Raw genomic sequence first — 19,283 nt, 5'->3', positions numbered from 1 at the left:
ATCAGAAAGAAGGGGGAGAGTCACGGGAGTCAACCCCGAGCAAGGAGGAGGAAGAAATACCTCCCTTGCTTAGTTTCACATCGTGGGTGCAAATACAAGACGAGAAACAAATGCAGGCCAGTAAAAGAATAGCATAATCGTAACATGAAGTATTAGACAGGGTGTTGCTGAGCGTGACAGGAGATGCTGAACACCTGACACTCTCTAGTTTAAAGCACAAGCTAGTTAAAGGAAATGTTGAACCAGCAAAAGTTGGGACTCAACTGCAGGATTTTATAGGGAGGGAACTGAGAGTCCGACCCTTTCCAGGAGCCTTGATCCTGCAAAGATTTGTAGAGTTGCCTCTTCCTCCTGAGGGAGACTAGAGGATGGGAGGCCTTGTGCTGCCCAACATTCACTCCTCCACCTGATCCAGGCTTCAGATCTGACCCTCTGCCTTCTCCATTCCCAGGGTCCACGGGGGAGATGCTGGAAGTGCAGGAGGTGGACAGGTCCACTTAGGGGTTTCCTCATCTGCTGGTCCTGTGGGAACAACAACAGGTGCCTGCTGTTGGAGAGGAGGTATGGGGGCATCCTCAGAAGCTTCTGGATTGCATACCGTCTTGGGCACAGTGGAAACCCTGGGGAGTTCCTCTTTCGAGAGACTTTTGAGGAGTCTTCACTCCATATACAGGCAGGGTGAGGGCAAGCCTTGACACAAGATGAGACCAATGTCCACTCCTATTGGGCTCCACTTAGGCTTGCCAGGCCTCCCACTATGGCAGGAGACCTCCTGGCAAACTTGGTCATTGCCTGCACTTGAAATGCCAAAGTGAGAAAGATGCACACTGGCATGCTCACATCACTTCCAGTAAAACCCAGAAGTGAAGTCATGACACTGAGGAGGGGCTGGGGACACGTTCTAGGAGCCAGTTTGGTGTAGAGGTTAAGAGCGGCTGGACTCTAATCTGGAGAGCAGGGTTTGATTCCCCACTCCTTCACTTGGAGCCAGCTGGGTGACCTTGGACTAGTCACAGCTCTCTGGAGCTCTCTCAGCCCCACCCACCTCACAGGGTGTTTTGTTGTGGGGATAATAAAGACATACTTTGTAAACGGCTTTGAGTGGACGTTAAGTTGTACTGAAGGGCAGCATATAAATCAAATGTTGTTTTGTTCTTGTTCTTATTTGGAAAAATTCTGTTGTTTAAATCCCAGAGCACTTCCCCAACATCTTGATATCACTTCTGGTTTTCACTGGAAGTCATGTCAACGTGCTGGTGTGATGCCAGTGCGCCTGCCTCTCTACCTGCCAGATGCTCTCCGGAGTTACAAGCTGTGACTTTAAAACACTAGCTCGACTCCATCCTCTGATTCAATCCAGGATGCCTCTGGTAACCAGAGTAGCCCAGCCAGGAAATTTGTTACATTTTGTTTTGGTCACCCAGTTCCTTTAGCCAGGCTTGCCTTCTCTTACAACACACAAAAGGCTCCTCAGGCAGTGTGCAGGCTGCATGCAAATTTCTTCCAAGGGCCTGCGTGGAATGGTATTTCAAAGAAGAGCACATTTATTTACCTGAAACTTCCTAACCAGTCGCTGGAGTATTTAAGTAAGGGAAGGAAGATAAGTGCTTTTAAAATTAAATTTTGTGCGGCACAAAGGTTGCACTTGTCTTCTCTGCTTAACATCAGCAGAGTACATCAAGCTAGTCTGGCTCACAGCATTCAATAACCACTTACATTAGATAGCCCAGTTGAAATGCACAAGCCCGTTTTATGACACATTTAGGACGGAAGAGTTCTTTCTCAGACCAAGTCAACCATATGAATGACCACTAGGCATGTGCACCACTCGTGATTTTCTGCATCAAATGATAGACTTATGCAGTGCTTTTTTTCCTTAAAAAAAAAGAGAGATGGCGGTACTCATGTTTGCTGCCTGGGGGCCCAAGCCTACCGGCCAAAAGAGATGCCAGTATTACGGACAGAGCTGCCAGCGCTGCATACTGACACGTAAAGGGCTCCCATTTGTTTCACTGTTTCTCAAAGAAAGTTATGTGCAATTTCTGGAGCTGAATGTATGGCTCTTGGGGGCAGGGGGGTGTCACAGTTCCTATTTTGGACAATAATATATATATATTTAAATAGCAATATGTGTCATTAAATTAGGACAAATGGTTGTAATGGTTTTCTTATGAGTGGTCTTACCACTTTCATCATTCAGTGGAAAACATCTACGAGCAGTGACCCTGTTTAGCAGACCCGGCAGTGTTGTGTGTCTTACGTGCCTCGCTGTAGCCCTGCCCTAGAATCGTGACAGCTCTGACCTTTTCCTAGCCTAGCAACAGAACAGAACTGCTAATAGTGTTCCTCTTGCAAACTCAGTTGAGCCAACATGCTTCTCACGTGCAGATCCAGCCTGTGATTCACTTTCAACACACAAAAGCTAGAATAAGCTGTCACAGCAGCATCTCGTTTTGTGAGTGTCACCACTTTGCTATCTGTGTATATCAAGGTAGAGGTAAATACCTATGTCATACTCCGGCCAAATTAAAGAATTTTAAACTAATTAAGTTCCGTGAAGAACATGCTTAAGGCAGCAGTCCTATGAAGTTAGATGTGTATAAAGTAATAGATTTAGTGCGCTTAACTCTAGGATCAAGTGTAGGATCAAGCTACAACTGCACCCATTTATGTCATTGGAATTTAACGAAGTTTAATTATGCCTGGATCGTGAGACTGCATAGGTCAAACGAAATGTAGTCTGGTTTGACAGGCTGAAAATTTAAACCTGGGCTCTAGCAGGTGTGATATTACAAGTAGTAGTAGTTTATTTTCCACGGTCAATGACCAGCAATTTACAAAAACACCAATAAAAGGTACCACAGAAGAAAATAAAGCATCAATAAAACCATTCACAATACCTGGATAAAATCATTCATGATACAATAGTATAAACTTTAAAATTCTCAGTGGTACAATAAAATCATTCACTTAGACACTAAGGATTTCCTGATCCTTGAAGCAATCCAACCAAATCTGGCCACCTGAAATGTGATCTTTGGATGTCTATCTGAAAAGAAACCCCTCAGAGTGCATATCCTTTGGCTACGGGTAAGGGGCAGAGTTGAAAAAAGAGGAAGAGATTTGTGAAGATTGTTATACACCTTGCAATCAAATATAATGTGTTTTAATGATTCTATCCCTTCCTCACAGCAGGGACAAGTCCTTTCCTCATAAGGGATTTTTAAAAACTTCCCTTCGAGGACAGCCGAGGGAAAAACATCCAGTCGCATTAGTGTGAAAATTCGGCTGTACTCCTGATTTGATAGGTTGAGGAGATAAAGCATAGGTGTTACCCTATTGGGGGCTCCAAAAGATCTCGCCATTTCTCTATTCTGATTATATCATGTTGCCTTGCAATATCTAATATCCTCTGTTTTACTATATCTTTAGCTTTTTCAATATTTTGTGATATTACAAAAAAAGGGAATCATAGGGTTGAAAGGGACCTACTTTGATCAATAATAATCCCCAAATAAATAGTGTATTTTCCTGCTATGCCCACATTTCATGATGTCATAATCACATGTATAAAAACATGAGCACTTTAATGTACAGAATGATGAACCATGAATTATTTGATTTTTAAAGTTATCTGTTGGCAGGAGCAAGGATAATCAATATCCCAAAGGTTTGTTATTTATAATGTTTTGGATTGGAGATTGTATAGTTCAGGCCATCATAGGGAGACATTGGCATCTTCTGTCCAACATTCCCAGATGCAAAGATCCCCCCTTGTTCACAGTGAAAAGAGCAAAAAACCTCCGGGACTTATTAGTCAAGACTAAACTACCGGAGGTGAAGGACAGCAACTGTGGAAGTGGGAAGATAGCAACAAAAGGTTTTTTCCCCTTCTGACAGCAAATGATTACATCTTCTTTTTGCAGGGGAGAAACACATATTTAGGTAATTTATGTACAAAATTAACATGTTTTAAAGTGAATGGGATCTTTTGGCTAAGACCAAGTGTAGTATCTAGTCTAATATTGCTTTGGATCCATTCTCTCTTTCACACACATTCACACATATTCATAAAATGAATTTAGAGAACAAAAACAAACCTCCTGATATCCATATGCATGTTCAGACTGGACTAGGAATCTAGTCTAGAAATATCTTGGCAGTTAACTTTATCTTAATCCTGTTCAATGAAAAATGTTTGATGTTTACTTCATTCTGAAAAAGAGAAATGGTCAGATCACAACGTGGTAGGTATGTGTAGAGTTTGATGATAGCCAAAGAATTTCTCTGATCTCTTTATCTTTTGCCCTTATATCTTATTGTGTGTGTTATGTGCCGTCAAGTCGCCTCTGACGTATGGCAACCCTATGAAGGAAAGACCTCCAAAATGTCCTAAGCAAAGACTAATTCCTTTTGCAATTTCTGGCTGTTTCACACAGCCAGTCGTTCCCACCTTTTCCCCCACTTTAAGTGTGTGTTTTGCTGAGTCGCTCTGAAAACTCACCCTCCACACACACTCCCCACAAGCGCTTACCTTGCTCTGTGAGGTTGTGGGACAGCCTCCAAACAGTCCCTAACAAAAGCGGTTTTAGAGGGGAGGTTGAGCACTTTCGTCATCATAACCTGAAATTTCCCACCTCCCTTGCAATTTTTTTTTTTAAACCTGGCACATGCGCGTTTGCATCCAGCGCATTTTACAAGGAGGCTTCTGCAACTGAACTGAAAAGGAAAGAGCTTCAGGCGAGGAGCTGAGCGGAGACAGGCGGATTCTTCAGAGTGCTTTAAGCTTTTGTATGCCAAAGAATGGGAAAAAGCTGCTCTGTCAACCTGCAGCAGAAGAAAAAACTAAAGAAACTGTGTTCCCAGTAATCATGTGGGAAAGGCAATAACAAAACAGTACGTATACGTTTTGCAAACAGAGATGTGAGGAGGCCTGAAGAAAAGATGCCAGAGTTCCATGGGTGGGCCGTGCCTGTAAGGACATGTGCAAACGCCATCCCCTCTCTTTTTTAGTGTTCCATTTTATAGTAACAAAAGTAGTTGTCAGGATCTTAGCATCCCCTGCCATACTTCAGGGGTGTGACAAACCCTTGGACTGTTGAGTAAAGGCATAGGCCAAGGACTGGACTCTAATGGACATTGTGTTCTTAGGTCAAAGACAGCTGCAGTTGTCTCCTGTGTTTCTGTGAAAGCATGCGGAGGGGGGCCCTCCTGAGCGTAATTGTCTCCAACTTATCTGCCTACCTCCAGCACTCAGCCTGGGAAGAGGAACTGTTGTCATGGATACATAAGCTTAGAACTTCTGAACTTTCTAAAACATCACCTCCACTTTCCTTTGTATTTGCTTTGCTTTGTTTTTGCATTACACACAACGTAGCTAGTGGGGAGGGAACTGGGCTGTACCTAGATTTCAGTATTTGCTTGTGGCTTGGTGCAGAATTTCATTCCTGGCAATGATCCTGTAATGGATCGCTAAACTAGTAGGTTATCAATAAAGCTTTAACTCATGCAGTTCTGGACTCGTAGTGAAGTCATTGAAATCTACCTGGCAGAACCTTACAGTAGTCCACTCTCATACCCCACCCCCCCAGAATAAAATTCTTCAGTAAGTGTTGGTTTCTTAACTGTGTGTTCATATCAAATCTGCTGGCATAGTAACACATATTTCTTTCCTCCTTACTTAATGCTTCTTAGTAGTTCCCCTACTTTGAAAAAGGTCTTGTCACTAGGGATGTGTGCTTCAAGTTTCCGATTTGGGGTTTTTAACCCCAATTGGGCCTGATTTGGAAAGATTTAGGATTTCCAAATCAGCCCCAGCATTGCTGAGCCAATTCTGGAATCAGCCCCAGCATTGCTGAGCCAATTAGGTACAGCAAAGCTTTCCGAAGCGATTTGTATCGCTTCAGGAAGCTTCAGGGAAGGCGAAAGCAGCCACACCTGCAGCACTTTTTTAGCTGTTTGCTTTGCAAACAGCAAGAAAAGTGCTGCTTGCTTTCAAACTTCCCACCCTGCTGCTTTTTTCACCAATGGGTGGGGAAGGAGAGTTAAGGTTAGGCAAGAAGTGGGTGGCTTTCAAACGCCCTGCCACTTTCTTTACCCGGGGGGGGGAAGCTTCCTCCCTCTCCCATCGGGTGAAGAAAGCGGCAGGGTATTTGAAACTTAAAGCTACCCTTTTTGTGCCATTTGCAAGTGGAAAGAAAAGGATTGCTTTGAGCTTCGGTGTGCTCTGTAAAGATTCCTGAATCTTTACGGAGCATACCGAAGCGATATAAACACTCGAATCCTGAAGCGGCTTGCCACTTCAGGATTCAGGTTATTCCAAATTGTTCTCTAACTCAGATCTTTTTTGGTTGCATACCCCTAATTGCCACATACACTGCTTCCATACCAGAATTTTTACATAGCATGCCCCATATTTTACAGCATGCCCCATATTTTTGACACTTCAACACTATAATCATGGTCCGTCTAAGCATGGTTCCCAGGGCTTCCCTATTACTATCACTATCACATTTTAATGCTAGCTTTCCACCCAACTCTACCTAACTGCAGATGCTAGGACCTGGGGCCTTCTGCATACAAAGCAAATATGGCCTTACATTAATTTAGGAGTGCCACTTTTGCTGAAAATGGCTTGAACAGTACAGCAACAGGCATATGATTTTTTTCTTTTCTTGTGATGGCCTGTGGATAATGCCAATAAATCTACTACTACCAATGTTTCCATGTATAGTATTTCTTCACTCATACAACAGCTTCAGGAATTCATTACTTAAAATAAATTAACTAGAGAAGTTGTATTGGCCAGAAATGACATATCTGGATGATTCACCAGGATAAATGACTCACTAGGACATTATTGGCAAATTCAAGCCGTCTTGAGCTGTCTCCTACAGAAATCACTCATTGTTTGCCTTCTGTTCCATTCTTTCAAATGCCCATCAGACTGCTAATTATATTTCACTACTCAGTACAGTTTCAGGCTGGTATTGAAGGTACTGTGCTAATGCATTATTCCCTTTAAATCAATGACATTGCTTAGGGTGTGAGTTAGCACTAAATTTGTCCCATTGTGCTCTATAGATGGAGTCTTTCTATTAATTCCATAGCTACTGCCTTGCAAGTCCGTTCAGTGCACTCACAGAAAGTGAACCTTTCCTTCAGGCTATATTCTGCCTTGCAATGAACTCGAAAATCTACCAGACTTTAATATCTTTTATGGTTTAAACTCAAATTGAATCCAAGTTTCAAATAACCATCTTTATTTGTAAAATGCCCGTCTAGCCACCTTCAGCTTATTTATCATCATTCATCAGTTTATTCTTAAGTTGCCAGATCTAACCAAAAGTTTGAATGGGCTGGGTGTTTTTCAAACACCATTTGAATAGCAACCTATGCATTCAAGTCAGATAGTTAGGTAGTTCAAGAATGAATTTTAGATACTGATGCAAATTAAAACTTTTATTAAAACTTTTAAAAAATCAAATATTTAAGAGTTGTTGCTTGGAATTAAAATAGAAATAGACATCAACGCTAGAATTTTGTGCTAAATTTTCTGTAACATACAGCTATGATTAAATTTGTTAGCACAAGATACCTAACAAAATTATTTCAGGGCCTCAGTCACTTGCCAATCTACAAACATTGCTTGTTTGTAATCAACTGTATAACAATATTAAAATGGATTAAAGTAAAATATAAAATAAAGCTGATATCATAAGTATATATTACTTTTAAAATGGCAATAATTAACCAAAAATATTTTAGAGAAGGAGGAGGAGGAGGATGATATCACAGTCCACCAGATGTTTGGGCTGGAATTTTTTGGTCCTTCACAGGCTCAGATTTTATCCAGGAATTGAGGAGTCAGTAATTGTCAGGTCTTGCCAGGGACTTCCCAAAACACTTCACTGCATCACAGGAGTGAATGAGTTAAAGTTGGTTTTATTAAAGAAGAATACCAGTATCAAGATGCTATGACAGGAGCATTGGCTGAAGTGACTCAAGGTAGCAAAGCAAGGTTAATTATACGTCAAAGTCCCCACCCCCCAGTGGGAATGAAAGACCATTAGGATTTTGGCAAGCTGAGCCAGGGAACCAGGAGAGAGGGGAGGAGGGAAAGGATGAGCTCTGCTCAGTCTCTTAGGAGGTTGGTGCAGTCTCTGCTGGAACTTCAAGGTCATGTTCTCAGGCCAGCCAGGAAATTGTAACCAAAACACCTGCGAGATAAGCAGCTAGCAACCATTCAGCAAAACAGGTTTCCCTCTGCATGTTCTCAGAGGTACACTACACACTGCAGCAAGAAATCCATAACACATGACAGATATGCTGGAGGCGTATCTGACAGGTATTGCCTTAGTATGTGGCGTGTTCCAAGTAGTGCTGCTCTTTGCAACTATCCTGTGTATGCCAATATCACCTAGATGTTTAGTTAGTCTGTTTGGAATTGCCTTTAGTGCTCATATTACTACTGAAATAACCCATGTTTTTTTCCAGAGACACTGAACTTGATATTTTGTTATCTTTTCAGGATTTTTTCTTCAATTCATTTGTCTTCTAGGCTTGTCAGATTAATCAGTTTTAACTTCTTATCACAGTAATATATCCAGAGTATTATGTTTTAACTTACTATCTGTTTGGATTTTGAAATCCCACAAGATCCTACACTTGATCTTAGCCAAAAGGCCGAGAAGCGATGAAATCCCACAAGATCCTAACTTCCTTACTTTCAACAGCTTTCCTGGGCTTATGTTCCCACCAATAATCTGCAGATGGTAGCTCATATTTTTTGCATAAATTCCAGTGCAGCATTGCAGCTACTTTATTAGTTTTTATAGTTTTTTGGGGTGATTTATTATATTGGATTTTCATTTTAATCCATTACATTTTAATCCAATAATTTATAGATTAGGTGGATATGTAAGAGCAAGTCAAAGAATAAGAAGTCAAAATATAGTCCTTGTCAAATAAAACGGATCCAGTGTATGGAAATAGAATTGTTTTAATTATATCTAAAATAATCTCAGTATCTTTAATCTTTGTTATAAGTAAGTGAGCTGTATCAAATAATAGTTTAACAGATGATCCTGCATACCAAATAAATATAGCTTTAAATGTAGCAACTGATTTTGCATAGTCAGTAAGTAACAGCAGAACAGCACAGCAAACATAGCAAGTAATTTTGCCCAGTGAGTAAGTAATAGCAAAACAACACAGCAAATACAGCCCCTCTCTGCTTCAAGTAGCAAGGCTATTTATGTATTTCTGTAATTACTTGCCCCTATGGATGAGATAATCCTCTACATCTTAAGGTCTCTACTCAAAATATATGCTGCATGAGGTGGAGCCAATCACAAATGTCAGGAAGTGAAGTTATGCACAACTCTAATAGTAACTCTTTTAATATTTCTATCAGGATGCCTTTTAAGAGGAACATATTATTTTAAAGTATTTTATTGCATGCTTATCTTCAGTCATTCAATGAAGATGCTTGTGCTGTGGGGGCAGCTGTTGCCAAAAAAAATGTTTTTTAATGTTTGCATAGTCAACCAATTGGCAATCAGCAGCGCTTCTGACCAATCAGAAGCCCTGCTGGGCAAAACCTCTACATGGCCCTGCCCATTTTCTAAACCCCCATGGTGGTTGCCATGGCACCCAAAGGCACTATATTGTAGACCCCTGCTCTGATGCACAGAGGTGAAGAATCTCAGAATGAAAACGGGTGCAGTACATATCTAGTCCACTCTCCAGTTCCAAAAGGTAACATCTTGCACCTTAAGCATCCAATATTCCACTGCTGCTCTGCTCTCTGTAACTTGTGTTACTTTTCTGTTGTTTAAAGTCATTGGTTCTTTTCATAACCAGAGAGAATAGGTGAACTACTCCTCACTTTAAATATCTACAGAATATTCCTTCCACCAACACATCTAAATATTATATTTTTTCTTTTAAGATAGGTAGCAGGGGCAGTGTTTAGGATGTTGGACCAGGGAGATGCCACTTTAAATTCCCATTCAACTGTGAAACTCATTGGGTGACATTGGACCAGTTGCTCTCTCTTAACCTGCTCAACCTCACGTAGTTGTGAGGATAAAATGGGAGAACAACGTATAGTGCCCCGAGAAAAAAATGTGGTAGCATTTTATTTAAGCCTGTCTTATGGGGGTATTTAGCCTATCTTTTAAAAAGTACAACTTGAAGAGAAAAATACTTCCAACCAACAAATACCAAAAATGAAAAATCTATTAGAAGATAGAACAATGCAATTATACAACAACTACTAACGAGATATAAAGACATGAAATTACACTGAGGTATATAGTCGCAAGAAAGTGTAACTGGTTGTGACCATAACAATGTATTCAATCAGCCACAGATCCAAAGGCTAGGCATCAAAATAATAGTATGTAGCTAAAAGTCTAAAGAGAAACATATGATGGCTGCTAGTAAAGGGTTTTGACTACATCTTCATCAGATACATACATTTACTTGTCTTCAAACATGCGGAATGCATTTCAATTTTTCTTCTACTTTAAAGCCACTTGAAACAATTAAAAACTTGCAGATAAATTGAGTTTCATACCATCAAAAAGTTGAATAACAGAATATCTGAATAACATTAGCAGGTTTAATAATAATCTAATATATAAAATTCTGTACTTAATTAGAAGAGCAACTAAATTACCATTGCGGTTCAGAGCTGAGAACAAGTTTTTCCAGCTGGTTGAGTGCAGGGTCGCAGCTGTAAAGCAACTGCTGACTCATGCCTATTTAAGAGGAATGCTCCTTGCATCTTAAAGGGGCCAGGGATAATTTATATGTAGGAAGACAAATCCAGGCAGTTATTCACACTACTAGGTTGTATTATACCCAAAGTCTATATCCAAAAGGCTTCCCTGTGGAGCAAAATGCAAATCAGTATCACAAAGCTATGTAGCTTTTCAGTTACAAAAAAGAAAAATCTGGCAGAGGTATGATTCATTTCAACAAACTGATACAAGTGGTGCTTCCAAAGACTTGTTATATATTTTACCATGGTGTTCAGTGATTCTAGCTCTCAGGGAATGTTCAGTCTTGCCCACATCCGAAAGATTATAAGGTGCCCAAAATTTTTAACTATATAGCCTGAGGCCAGTTCACACAATTTCTGCCTTTAAAATGTCCAGTGGGATGCATGTTTTTCTCACGGGTCCTTCGGTCAATGTGGACCAAGGTATCCCTAGTTGAACAGGTTCTGTGAAAACCTAATAGGAGATCTTCCACTAAACGGCAGTATTTCAAAATAGTATGTTCACTACTGTATGCTAAGGAAGAAAAGTCCACAGGGGGAAAAAAACTGTTGTTCTTTAATAAGTCTATTTTTAATTAATAATTCTGACCTTACTTTATCATCTGCTTTAGTTTTGGCTGCCATGATAACCAGCAGTAGATAAACCTGGACCAGGTGCCGAGATAAGATATTAGGTTGAGCTTGATACCCCTGTGGAGATTAAGTATTACATTTACAGTGCAATCCTAAACAGAATTACTCTAGTCTAAGCCCATTGAAATCAATGGGCTTAGACTGGGGTAACTCTGTTTAGGATTGCACTGTTAATATATTTAAAAGGACTATAAGACAGGTTTCTGTGTAACTGGGTAAAATGATGACTATCATAAAGCAACAAAGAATTCTTGCCTGTGGATTTTTAATGTAATCTAACCTGTAATCTAATATACAGTTGTATCTAAATATGCCAGTTCTACGTCACTAGTGCAGTAGGAGAATTTTATAATAGGATGAAGATTGTTCATCCATTCATTAAATTCCTGTACTTTGGATATTCCCCTAAACACAATAAAAATGTCATCAGTGAAGCATACATAAACCACAATATTATCTACAAAGGACTAGAGGGCCCAAATATATATGTGTTCTCCAAGTCAGACATAAACAAATTAACTATAGTGTGTGCCATTGGACTGCCCATGGCCACCCCTTGAATCTGGTAGAAAAATGCATTTTGACATCTAAAACAATTCCAAAACTATCCCTTAAAGCTGTATCAAAAAGGAAGTAGGTGGAGATAAATTCTTTGTCTTGTCAAGGAAAAGTTCTACAGAATGAAATGCCTCCAAATGTGGTATACTAGTGTACACAGAGGTGACATCCATTGTGATCCTAATATCATCTCAGCCAAATGGCATACCTTCCATTTTTGAAATGAAATTAGTAGAATCTCTACTGTATGATTACATGGTGGGTACAAAAGAGCTGAGGTGGTAGTCTACAAATTTGGCTACAAGTTAAAAAAATGGAAGCTGATTCAGTCAGTATAGGTCTATCTGGAGACAGTTCAAGGTTTTATGAATCTTGGGTAATGTATAGAATATAGGGAAGGAATCTAGGAAATCTGTTTATCAAAAAATGAGATGTTGATTCATCAGTATATCTTAAAGACCCTCTCTCATATATAACAGTTCTTTTTTAAAAATTTATTTTTATTTCAATTATTAACAGAACTGTTTACAATGTGAAATACAACATGAGTAAATTGTTAAAAACTACATAGCAGAGAAAGGTAAAACATGGAAAGACAAATTCAAGTTGAATGATCTGATATATTTTGGATTATAGAGTCAGGATTGTTTGTTATATTTTATTGGGAGGATATAGATTTTCTTTAGAAATGTATTCAAAAAAGGAGAATAACAGTGCTGATAATACTGGAAATATGCTCTGTAAGGTCCCTTTCAATGGGCCTCTACAAAGTTTCATCCCCCAGTTTTCTCTCTATCTCATGAATATAATCCTCTGTATTCTGAATAGACATGGGCATGAACAGAAAAACAAACATGGTGTTCATTGTTCATTGCCATCCATGAACAACGAACATTGACGAACACGACCTGTTCACGAACATGTTTGTTGTTCGTTGTTCATGGGGGCCAGCAGGCTCTCCTCCAACCATCGAGATCCCTACCGCACCACTCCCAGAAACCCCACCTGAGCAGACAGCAGGAAATGTACCAATAATAAATAATAGCTTGGCCCCAGAGCCTGGCAGCAGCCCTGGAACCTGAAGGGGTAGATTCCTACCGCACCACTCCCAGAAACCTTACCTGAGCAGGCAGCAGGAAAGGTACCAATAATAAATAATAGCTTGGCCCAGAGCCTGGCAGCAGCCCGGGAACTTGAAGAGGTAGATTCCTATCCTACCACACACAAAGAAAATTCAAGCTCCAATGCACTCTCCCTGTCTCTCTCTCAAAATGCCAACAGCAACTGTTTCTCTCTCACTGTCTGCAAAAGCAGAGCTGGGAGCCCCCCTCCCCCTTGCTTTTTACTTCCTTGTAACAAATTTGGAGTTCTACACTTGAAAGGAAGACCTGCCTATCAAGCTAAATTGAGCAGGAGTTCAGACAGAGTTCAGGCAGTCCCTGCCTCCAGTTGACAAGGGAATTGATTGCAGGTGCCAAATTGTCTGGCTTGACGAATGAGGCTTGCAACAACCACCTGTTCGTTTAGAATGGGGCCTGCAAACAGCTTGTTCGCGAACAGCTGATTGGGCTGTTGAAGGCTTTTTAAAATTCGTATTGCTGTTCGTGCCCATCTCTAGTTCTGAATAACTATTTCTTCTTCTTTTTCGGCTGGTTTTATAACAATAATCTTTACTTAAATCATCCAAAATGCCACAGTTTTTAGTCATAATATTACACCACCCAGGTTTAAACTCTGTATCTAACTTCTCTACATCCCCGAGAACAATATTTTCAAAAGCCAAAATATTATGATTGGTGGTAGAGGGTTTATGGTTAAATCAAGGAGAAAAAGGAGTAACTCTCAAATGAGAAAGAGTCCAGTAGCACCTTTAAGACTAACCAATTTTATTGTAGCATAAGCTTTCGAGAATCAAGTTCTCTTCGTCAGATGCATGATCCAAACTGGTCAAATACAGAAGAGGAGGGGAGATAGGGGAGAGAAGGAGACATATATCAGAAGGGGATCTCAAATGAGAGTCCCCAAACTGTTCCTTCAACTTAATCAACTGTACCAATTTTAAAATATCAATTCTAGTATTAAAAGGGTGGTATTAAGTGCTTTTATTTGTAAATTTGGACTGTGTCAGAACCTTCACCCAATTTAAAAAGTATCTCTTAGCTGAGAACGTTGCAGATGTGGCCAGAAGACTTTCTGCTAAAAGCTTACCCTTCCAGGTGTGTGTGTGGAAGGGGGATATATAGAGACTTGGAGGACTAGATTGCCAGAAAGGTTTCTTCCTGGAACCTCCAGAGAAAGCCTCTCTTACCTGCACCTTTGACCTGCCCAAGGAGTAGGCAAAGGGAAACAATTAGGGTTGTTGGGGGTTGTTCCTGCGGTAATGGGCTGGTTGCATTTGATGCATTCCCCTCCCCATAGATGTACATTGGGGGTGAGGACAAAACCCTGAAAAGGAGGCTTTTTATGTATATATCTCTTGTTAGTAGTTATTGTATAATTGTATTGTTTGATATATCTTCTAATAAAATTTTCATTTTTGGTAACTGTTGAGTGTATTTTTCCCTTCATGATGTATATTATTTTGCAGATTAATAGGTTAAACATACCCAGTTCCTTCAAATTTTCCTTGTAGGATTTGCCACCTAGATCTTTATCATCATCTTAGCCCTCTTTGGCAACCTACCCATATGCTAGAATGATTTTAGCAGTGTCTGGTCATGAATGAGAGAGTCGTTTTTTCCTTGGCAGTCATTTGTATGGGGAAAAAATACATGTGTAGAGTGGAGAATGTGGGAGAGGATTCATTGTAATGCAAAACTAACATCTGAGATCCTTGGCAGATTGGGAACACAGGCTGCGATATTCTTGTAATTCATCATTTACTATTTGTACATCTTGGGAAGTTAACTAGGCACTGCAGGATCAATGATATGTCCATTTAGACTCATAAAGTAGAGAGGTGGAATTAGATTCTTAACATTAGGGAGTAAATTCTGAAAATGCCTACCATAAAAGTGACATTCAGAGTCCAGACAAATTTATTTTTTTGCATCCTTTTCTGAATAATAATAATAATGAATTATTGATTCTTGAAAAATGTGTTTACATTACATTGTCAGTACAGATTTTATTAACTCCTCCTTTCCAAGTGAGAAAATACCTCATTAGGAGAACTACAAAGTGTCGTAAGAAATAAAAGAAATGTCAGAGTGCAGCTTTCTGACACTGGGTTACAGAATCACAGAGTTGGAAGGGGCCATACAGACCATCTAGTCCAACCCCCTGCCCAGTGCAGGATCAGCCTAAAGCATCTCTGACAAAGATTCATCCATCCTCTTCTTGAAAACTGCCAGTGAAGGGGAGCTCACTACTTCCTGAGGCAGCTGATTCCACCGTTGAACTACTCTGACTGTGAAAATTTTTTTCCTAATATCCAGCCGGTACCTTTGTGCATGTAATTTAAGCCTGTTGCTTCAAGTCCTATCCTCTGCTGCCAACTGGAACAGCTCCCTGCCCTCCTCCAAATGACAGCCTTTCAAATATTTAAAGAGAGCAATCATGTCCCCCCTCAGTCTCTTCTCCAAACTAAACATTCTCAAGGCCCTCAGCCTTTCCTCATAGGGCTGAGTCTCCAGACCCCTGATAATTCTCGTTGCTCTCTTCTGCACCCTCTCAATTTTGTCCACATCCTTTTTGAAGTGAGGCCTCCAGAACTGCACACAGTACTCCAGGTGCAGCCTGCCCAAGGCAGTAATAGAGAGGGACTATGACCTCCTGCGATTTCGATGCAATGGCCCTTTTGATACAACTCAAGACTGAGTTTGCCTTTTTTGCCACTGCATCACACTGACTGCTCATATTTAGTTTACAATCCACTCTTACTCCAAGATCTCTTTCGCATACACTAGTACCCAGAAGTGTATCCCCCATCCAGTATTTGTGCTTCACATTTTTGTGGCCTAGATGTAATACTGTGCACTTATCTATGAGGAATTGCATCCTGTTCACAACCACCCACTTCTCCAGAGTATTCAGGTCTTGTTGAATTTTAACTCTATCTTCTTGGGTGTTTTCTACTCCTCCCAATTCTGTGTCATCAGCAAATTTAATGAGTACCCCATTTACTCTTTCATCCAAATCAATGATAAAAATATTGAAAAGTGCTGGGCCTAAAACTGAGCCCTGCAGCACCCCACTGGACACCTCCTTCCAATCTGATGAAACACCATTGACCACCACTCTGGGTGCAGTCGTCTGACCAGTTCCCTATCCACAGAACTGCCCTATAGTCCAGGCTGCAGTCTTCCAGTTCACCCATTAGAATGTCATGGGGGATCTTATCAAAAGCTTTACTGAAATCCAGGTAAATCATGTTGACAGAGGTCCCACGATCCAGTAAACTCGTCACTTGCTCAACGAAGGAAACCAGATTGGTCTGACAAGATCTGTTGGAGACAAAACAATGTTGACTTCCCCGGATCACTAAGTGGTCCTTCAGATGCTTACAGATTGATCCCTTTAAAATCTGCTCTAATATCTTCCAAGCAACAGAGGTCAGACTGACTGGCCTGTAGTTTCCCAGGTCATCCTTCTTCCCTTCCTTAAAGATTGGGATAACATTAGCTTTTGTCCAATCTTGTGGCACATCCCCAGTCCTCCAGGAGGCCTTGAAGATGATGGACAGAGGCTCTGCAAGTTCTCTAGAAAGTTCTTTGAGCACTCTTAGGTGCACAGTATCTGGCTCAGGGGATTTGTATTCATCCAGTGCATCCAGATGCCTCTCCACAACCTCTCTGTCAATGTTAACTAGCCACCCAGGTGTCCAGTCGTGTCTGCTGTCATCTCTAGATGGGCTCAAGTTCTTCAGGGAGAAAACAGAGGCAAAAAAGTCATTAAGCCTGTCTACTTTTTCTCTGTCCTCCATCAGAATTTCCCCTTCCACTCCCAACAGCGGTCCAATTGCCTCTTTTATCTTACGTTTGTGTCAGTTTCTGCCAGGTAGATCCCTCAGTCCCTCTCCAGTGAACACACATTGATTCCAGTAGAAAAGCTTTATTAGGATTTTTACAGTTCAGGTCTTAACTCCATCATGGAGCTTGGTAGAAGTGACAAGGCAAAGCAGATAAGCATTGTTATACTTGATTTTCCTGCTCCCAAATAACTGTCAGGATGTTGGGTGTGCAACTCTATACGAGTCCTGTGAGAACCCTTTTTAGTTATGGTTAAACAATGAGAACATAATAATAGGTTCCCAGCGTCTGAGCAAAGTAGCAGGCGCCTGGAGTCTCCAAGGTCGTCTCTGGCTTGGAGACGCATGGTTCTGTGAGATAACATGAGAGCCCCCTCTAGTTAGAAGGCCTGGAGAATTAACAGTTATAATATGGAAAGAACATGGCTAAGGAGGGAATACATCATATTAGCATCAAATATTCAATATACTGTGACATGAGTGACATAACAACCAAACAATCATGGCATGGCTGTACACAGACATGACAGTTTGCTTCTCACATATCTGTAGAAGTTTTTCTTATTGTAGAGAGCCCCCCTGGCCAGACTCAGCTCATACTGAGCTTTGGCTTCTCTGATGGCTGATCTGCAGTACCTAGTAACCCTGTCTGTCCTTCTCTCCATTTCCTGAACATTTCCCTTTTCTTCCTTCTTCTGGAACTCTCTGTTCATCCACATCAGTTTTTTGGAGCCCTTACCATGTTTCCATCTTGCTGGGATAGTGAGGGCTTGAGCTTGCAAAAGCTCATGTTTGAGAAGAGCCCACCCTTCACTCGCTCCTTTCCCCACGGAATGACTCTCATCAAGCCTCTGAGTTCATTGAAGTCGGCCCTACGAAAATCTAACCTATGAGTCTGGCTACGAACTTCCTTGGCGTCCCTCAGCAACTGGAATTCAAGGAGGACATGGTCACTTCCCCCTAAGGTCCCCACTAACTTCACCCATCTACCAATTCTTCCCTGTTGGTTACTATCAAGTCTAGTATGGCCGAGCCCCTTGTAGCTCCCTCCACCATTTGAAAAAGGAAGTTATCGGCAGTTCAGGAAGTTGCGTGAATCTTGTCGCTTTGCTGAGCTTGTCTCCCAGCACACATCAGGGAAGTTGAAGTCACCCATAATTATAAGGTTCTGAGGTTTGTATACTCTATCAATTTGTTCAAGGAGGGCAACATCCATTTCCTCTCCCTGGTCAGGCAGTCTGTAGCAGATTCCAACAACAATACCTTTTGTCCTTCCTTCCCTTATTTCCACTCATATACTTTCCACTGGGCTGTCAACCACATTCTCCAGAACTTGCTGACAAGCAAGCCCTTTCCTCACATGCAATGCCACTCCGCCTCTTCTTCTACCCTTCCAGTTTTTCTTGAACACTTCGTACCCATCCACTACCACATTCCAGTCATGGGAATCATCCCACCAAGTCTCAGTCATTCCTGCTATATCGTAGCCCTCTGTTTGCATGAGAAGCTCAAGCTCTTCCTTCTTATTACCCATACTTCTGGCATTGTTATATAGGCACTTGTAGCCTTGTACCTTTGTTTGATCTGTCCTACCCAGGTGGGCCCCTGCTGTTATTATTTCTCCATTGAAAGCCCCATGTTGATCGTCCCCTTCCCCTTGCAGCATCAGTTTAAAGCTTTCCTGATGAAGCTCTCCAGGTTCTTTCCAAACATTTTCTTCCCTGACCTTGAGAGGTGAAGTCTGTCATGTGCTAGAAGGCCTTCTCTAAGAAAACTTATCCCGTGGCCCAGAACCCAAAGCGCTCCTGCCAGCACCACCACCTTAGTGAACGATTCACCTCAAGTATGGTCTGCTCTCTTTGCATTCCTTTTCCTTTGACAGAAAGGATAGCCGAGAATACCACTGTCTTCAACTGCCTTCCAAGAGCTTCATAGTCCTCTTTCATTCTTGTGATGGTATTCACGGCCATGTCATTTGTTCTCACGTGAACCAGCACAAACGGGTAGTGATCAATCGGTCTGATCAGTTTTGGCAGTCGGTCAGTAATATCCTGAATTCTGGCCCCTGGCAAGCAACACATCTCTCAGAGTAGGGGATCTGGCCTGGACACATGACATTCCATACCCCTGAGCAGAGTCCCTGATGACTACCACCTTCTGTTTTCTTCCACTTCCATGTGGTCCCATGCCCTCTTCATTCCCTCCTCCAGGTTTTTGTGGTTCTTCTTCCACTCTTGTCTCCATCACCATCTCAAGCACCTCAAAACGATTCTTGAGCTCCAGTGGACCAGAACGTCACCTTAGTCCACGTCTTCTGGTTTGTATTGCAGAACT

General features: G+C 41.2%; 1 protein-coding gene and 1 pseudogene across 1 annotated transcript in view; one reads left to right on the top strand and one right to left on the bottom strand.

Annotated features, from left to right (window-relative positions):
* Positions 1 to 19,283, top strand: part of PITPNC1 (phosphatidylinositol transfer protein cytoplasmic 1) — a 242,459-nt gene that overhangs the window by 106,643 nt on the left and 116,533 nt on the right. The gene's annotated exons all lie outside the window — the stretch shown is intronic.
* Positions 8,608 to 8,697, bottom strand: LOC129329456 (U2 spliceosomal RNA; annotated as a pseudogene).

This window comes from Eublepharis macularius, chromosome 4 (genome assembly GCF_028583425.1).
Source record: "Eublepharis macularius isolate TG4126 chromosome 4, MPM_Emac_v1.0, whole genome shotgun sequence".
NCBI classification, from domain to species: Eukaryota; Metazoa; Chordata; class Lepidosauria; order Squamata; family Eublepharidae; genus Eublepharis; species Eublepharis macularius.
This window is presented reverse-complemented; position numbering and strand designations above follow the sequence as displayed.